This window comes from Adiantum capillus-veneris, chromosome 22, assembly GCF_014529385.1.
Source record: "Adiantum capillus-veneris isolate H3 chromosome 22, ASM1452938v2, whole genome shotgun sequence".
NCBI lineage: Eukaryota > Viridiplantae > Streptophyta > Polypodiopsida > Polypodiales > Pteridaceae > Adiantum > Adiantum capillus-veneris.
The window spans coordinates 92,499,128-92,505,736 of NC_140952.1; the positions used below are offsets into that span (position 1 = coordinate 92,499,128).

At 42.7% G+C, this 6,609-nt stretch overlaps 1 pseudogene; it reads right to left on the minus strand.

The window, feature by feature from the left end:
* Window positions 1-3,416: 3,416 nt before the first annotated feature.
* Window positions 3,417-4,959, minus strand: LOC147429797 (flotillin-like protein 2; annotated as a pseudogene).
* Window positions 4,960-6,609: the final 1,650 nt, after the last annotated feature.

A 6,609-nucleotide genomic window follows, 5' to 3' on the forward strand; every position in this document is an offset into this window, starting at 1 on the left:
TGGTTATCTTCTCCACGGCAATAGGCTATGTGTTACCGAGTCCCTTCGTGAGAAAGTTATGTATGAATCCCATGCTTATCCCTATGCAGAGCATAGAGGCATTCAACATACTCTCCGAGGAGTAGAGATGTATTTGTATTGGCCTACCATGAAAGTGGACATAAAAGAGTATGTTTCAAAATGTGTAGTATGCCAAAAGACCAAATATGATAGAGGGAAGCAACTGGATTACTCCAGCCATTGCCTATCCCAAATTCATCATGGGAGAGTATATCCATGGATTTCATCTTTGGATTACCCAAGTCTATCCATGGGAATACGAGAATATGGACAATAGTCAACAATTTTAGCAAGAAATCACACTTTATTCCTATTAAAAAGACTATTAAGGCACACCAAATGGCAACTCTCTTCATATCACAGATTTTCAAACACCATGGATTACCAACATCCATCGTGTCAGGTAGAGATCCGAGAATGACCAGTAATTTTTGGAAAGGTCTCTTTGAAAATATAGGAACAAGATTGAATTTCTCTTCGGCCTATCACCCACAAATGGATGGCCAAAGTGAGATAGCCAATCTTATGATACTCGATCTACTAAAGACTTATGTTACAAAAGTAGATCAACGCTCACAATGGGAAAAGTGCTTACCTCTTGTAGAGTATGCCTACAACAATACTTTACATACTTCTATAGGAAAAGCACCTTTTGAGATCATTGAGGGAAGACCTAAAAGTCCCTTGCTATTCAAAGTACATGGGAAGATCTTCACTACTGCCGATGACTATAGCCGTGACCTACAAGAATATTTTCAAAAGATTATGGAGGCTATATCCATCTCTCAACAAAACGATGTTGCTAACAAGCACAGAAGGGCCTTAACACTCAAAGAAAATGATCAGGTTTTACTTAAGTGTCCTAAGGCTTGATTAACGCAAACGATGGGCAAAAATCCTACGGGCCATCAAAAGTATTATGCTAAGCTAGCAAAAAGATACTATGGTCCTTTCCAAATTTTGAAGCCTATCAATGCGACACCTTACCAACTCAAGTTGCCCAACCATTGGCTCATACATAATGTTTTCATGTAAGCCTACTCAAGCACTACAAAGGAGACCCTCCAAGTGAACCAATTATTGAAGACCCTCCCGAAGTTGAACACCAAGAAGAGGTGCTACAACCCGAAGCTATCCTTTGGCATGAAGACAAGGTACTACGACATGGTAAGATTATCCGATGATATCTTATTAAGTTCAAAATTTATCCATTTGAAGATGCTAGATGGATGCAAGGAATACAGCTTAAGGATAGTATGAACCTTGTCAGTGCTTACAATGCTACATCAGAGTAAGCACATGTACAAATTTCTTTTAAATGAACAATGTTTTTGTCTTATAAGACTAGTTCTCTTTTTATTGTGCACAAATTTAAATAGTATGCATGCTTAGAATCATTTTTGTGATGACGAGGTCTCTCAAACAACAACAAGAATTTGTCACTCTACTTTGGGAGAATGAAATGGACTAAAGAGCAGACATGCTTGCGGTAGTTAAGTCTCCCAAGCACCAAATGGATTAGTCATCCATCTTGGAAAGATGTCGTAGGGTAAAAAGGGATCCTCTACCCACTAAGTAATATTGACTAATGACTACGGCTTTATCTCTTCTACCTGAGGAATCTCTAACCCCAAGCAAATACTTTCGAGCGAACAAGAAACCGAGCGAATATGTACAATAGAAAAGAGCACATCAACATTGCAATAGTTTAGATATTGAACATAGAGTAGCAAAATGAACCGGTCATATCTTATTTTTTTTCAAATAACAGAACGAGGAATCCCAAAACCCGAGCGAGTTATCACGAGCTGTCCCAGAAATTGAGAAAAATAGAAAAAATAATACGTAGGAAGTCATAATCAAACTTAGGAATAATGAGGGTGAAGGAAGATGAGGTAAGAAAGAAGTTACAAAGTTGAAATTCGCATCTTAGAGTATCTCTTATGATTTAGAAGGCGGAATAAATTGGCCTCTTAAGCTCAATGCCAATGTGCTCTTTCCAGTACGATCATAGCCATATTCACATGAGAGCTTAGACCATGTGGAAGTGTTAGTTTTTGCACATATCTTTGCACATTGTTCCCTTGGTTCAAATTTGGGACAACCAATTAGGCACTAAAAACCAAACAACACATTTCATACCACTTTTTGTTAACAAGTGTCACAAGACATATTGTATGCCCTTGTCGTAGAGGAAACCTTATGGCAGCTTCTTTTGTAATACTACACTATGATTGGAGGTGTGTCTTGCATTGCTCAAACTGCTCCCTTCTTGCTCTCTCTCTCTCTCTCTCTCTCTCTCTCTCTCTCTCTCTGAAAATTATGTACATTGTATTACATCATGTCATCTTGGTCTCAGTTTTGTCATAAATGTGCCATAAACTGCAAACATCTCTCCCTGAAATTTCCATTAGAGACATTGATACAATCCTCCATCATCTTTTTCTTAATGATCTCTCTCTCTCTCTCTCTCTCTCTCTCTCTCTCTCTCTCTCTCTCTCTCTCTCTCTCTCTCTCTCTCTCTCTCTCTCTTCTCTCTCTCTCTCTCTCTCTCTCTCTCTCTCTCTCTCTCTCTCTCTCTCTCTCTCTTTGTGTGGTAAAGAGGTTATGTATACTATTCACAAAATGGCATACTCATCATAATAAGGTTTTTGTGATGATGCATGCCATACAAGTTGGAAGCTTCATAGCATATCATTCTATTTTTGAGTGAAATAGATAAACGACATATTATATTGTCCAAGATGGGCATATTGGTATTAAGGGTGAACATGTGGGCCTTGATAATTATTACACCTTAACTTGAACGCAGAAGGAACCTGAAATCTTGTAGACGGATTTGATGTTGGAATACCCTATTGGTTGATGACGTTTTTGAAGATGTCAGGGATAGAACTGCAAAGGCACAAAGAGATAGATGATTTGAGGAGGTTGCAACATCCATTGTTAGCAGTAGGGATGGGGGGTTGGAGCCTAGAACATACTCGCTACATTGACTGTAGCCTAGCACGTACTTGCTACATTGGTTGTAGAGTGCTTGAGTGTCGGGGCAAGCAGCCTTGGCAGCTAGCGCCATCCAAGACACAAAGGTGGCCAGCATTACCGCCACCACCACCATCACAAGGCGGGTAAAGCCTCCATAGCTTGAGCCTTCTCTCTCTCTTTCTCTCTCTCTACCCTCAAGAATCCAACACTTCTGCACATTAGTATAGGTTCATGTGTTTGGAGCCTCTCAAGAACACAATGAAACCACATAGCCAAGCCTCCCAAGGCAATAGAGGTTTAACATTTGCAATTCCAACTACTAGTGCTTGACAACTTTTCTTACAAAATAGTTGGTGAAGACAAAGAATAGATCATGGAGCTTGCACTTGTACAACACTTACACTCTCATCATTACCATTAGCTGAAAGAGTCTTTGGGCCTTCAGGAATATGCATTTCCTGCGAAGGAGGTGGATTTATGATTGTCATAGGCATAACAATATCATCAGAAAGCCTGCCCTACATCTCTCGATGCTCTTGGCATAATGCATACAACAGTGGACTAAGCAAAGATCACAAGGAGAATTCTGCAGATAGCATTCTTTTACAAGGCTTGCCGGAACAGTCCTCTGTATATGCCGCACATCCACCACGTAAAGACTTGTCCTTCCCCAATAGAAAAGGCCGCATGAGGATTGACTGCACAAAAGACTAAAGTGGTAGCGGCAAGTGCCAATCCACCCTCCACAAATATGGCATGGAATGTGCAGGGTGTTGTCCCAGGTACTTCAGTATTTTGATATTCCTCCCAAACAAGACACATGGGAAAATCAAGCCTAATTACCAACAAGAATCAAAGTGGTTAGCACAACCACAAATGCCCGTATATTCAGCTCGGCTTCTCGTATGGCCACCACATTTTTGCTTTGTATTTTGGCAAGCTCTATGACCACAACATAGATTTCTTGGCTAGCTTTGCATCTGCTTGAGTCATCTCAGCCTTCCTAGTGTTCTCAAAGATCTTGGTCTCTGCTTGAGCAAGAACCTCCTTCTGTTTTGCAATCTGGACCTGCTGGAGCGACATACCTTGATCTCAGTATCAGCTTTTGCAGCATTCTGACGTTGCGTGAGACCCTGCCGCTCCTTGGTGCCGACATCACCCTTATACTTGGCATCAGTGATGGCAATCTTGGCGCTAGTGGCTGCGTCTTTTGTCCAAGGAAGGACAAGTACTCGCCGGGGACATTGACGAGCTTCTTGACATTGGCATTGTATATGAGGAGGCCAAATTCGTTGAGCTCAAGCTGCACTTTCTCGAAGACGGCGAGCTTGAACTGTTTGGTGCCTTTGAAAATGTCCTCAATGGTCATGGCAGGCGGCGAGGACGCGGGTTTTGCCTCGATGATGCCCTTGACAAGGTCATTGACATGGTTATAGTTCTGTTCATGGGGGGCGATGAGGCGGGTGTATTTGATGAGGGGTCTTTGGGGCTGATGGTGAAGACGAAGGGGAGCTTTTCGGCACTCATGGCTTGAATGTCGAAGTCGTAGGAAAGTTTTCTTGGTCAGCTTGTCTCTGTCTGTCTCTTTGTCTCTGTCTCTCTCTCTCTCTCTCTCTCTCTCTCTCTCTCTCTCTCTCTCTCTCTCTCTCTCTCTCTCTCTCTCTCTCTCTCTCTCTCTCTCTCTCTCTCTCTCTCTCTCTCTGAGCGCGCGCCAGCGCGCGCTCCTTGAGAGAGAGAGAATGTGCACAATATTCCTGTTGCCGACTGTTTAAAGTATGACAGAATCTCCACCGGCCGTATTGACGTCTTTGCGCACGTGCACCGGTTGCTGCAGCATCACCGGACACCACGGGCCGTCAGCCTGCCCACATGCAGCACGATCGGCCCAGTTCCGACAGCAATTCTGTCAACCATGAGGGGTAAAAAGCTTATTCAGGTTAAGTGCGCAGCCACAATCCCTACAAGCCTATTGCGATCAACATGCTGTTAGGGTTTTTTGTAGCGTTTTTTCTACATTCCAGTATGCAGTGATGATCTTTGAAGCGTTTCTTTGAGGCGAATCCAGGGAGATGCCTTCATCATCAAAAGGGAAACTGAAGGGTGAGCGAGTTGGTGAAAGGTGAATTGACAAGCGTTGCGGGGAGATGTCGCAAGGGTGAGACAGCTGGCAACACAGGAATGACGACCAAGCGGTGGCAAGGCACAGGTGGAAAGAGAAGCAAGGAGGGGCGGGAATATAGGACAAGGGAAGAACGTGTTGCTCACTTGTAAACTGCTTTTTTTTAAATACATGCACGCTGGGCTACGTATGCAGCGATGACTCTTGGTTGAGTTGGTTAGCCGAGTAGAATAGAGCGCATTTAGCTAATGTCGTGAGCTCTACCTGGGCTGTGGGGTTTTTACCAGTCGTTGCTGTGAGCAACGAAAAGTAAAGTGCAGGGGAATCTTATAAGATTTTATCTAATGGGTGAACATAGATCTAGTAGGACTTTGTTGAGCATCGATGTAATTAAACAAAATAACCTAAGACCACAACTCTGCAGTATATATATGTTACAGAAGAGAGGAATTGACTGACGTTAACAATTTGAGAACGAAAACAGAAGCCTTCTCTATCAGAAGCAGTTTCAGCTGGTGAAGGACAAGATGCAACACCGTTGAGCTCTTCTACTGCAGTCTTCAGATGCGCGGTGCCGAGCAAGGGAGTGGAGAGGCACAACCTTTGGCGCAGTAGGTCTCCATTGCAGTCGAGATAAACCTGCCCATGTCATGTTGCAGTGCATTGCAGCTAGGCGAGGAGGTCATTTATGTACAAGCACAATGGCGAGACAGGTTACATAAAAGGCCTGTAGCTTGCACATGCAAGCAGCACTAAAAATAGAAAGGCACCGCTTGCACACCATTGCAAACGGCTAGAGGAGAGGCATTGCTTTCCGATACCTGTGGTAGAACCACGTTCTTGCTGTAGTACGCTAAGGTCCAATTCAGAGGTGGGGTAGCCTGAAATCTTCACTGACCGGCACGTGATTTTGGGTGCATGTGCACAGCTTGAGAGAGAGAGAGAGAGAGAGAGAGAGAGAGAGAGAGAGAGAGAGAGAGAGAGAGAGAGAGAGAGAGAGAGAGAGAGAGAGAGAGAGAGAGAGAGAGAGAGACGTGCCCACAGGAGCTGTAGGGAAAAAAAAATCCCAAAATACCCTTGTATCTATTTTTGGTGAGATATTTTTAAATCTTTATTTCTTTTTGACAATTGAGATCCGTTTTTGCATGCTTAGCAGGTAATTTGTCACAAATTCCTTGCAAAAAGAGGCAATTATGTCTAGAGATATGAAGCAATTCATCTCCAAAGCCTACATAATCAACCCATATTCTCAATCTAGCATCTTTTCAATCTTTGGAGAAATTTAATTTCACAACCAGGGGTATTTTGAGAATTTTGGAAAATTTGAAGGGCATTTTGGAAATTTATGACAAAATAATAGGGGTATTTTGGGAGTTTTTGAAATTTGAGAGGTATTTTGGTAATTTTCTCTTTAAATATCTAACAAGCTAAAAAGACACAATGTG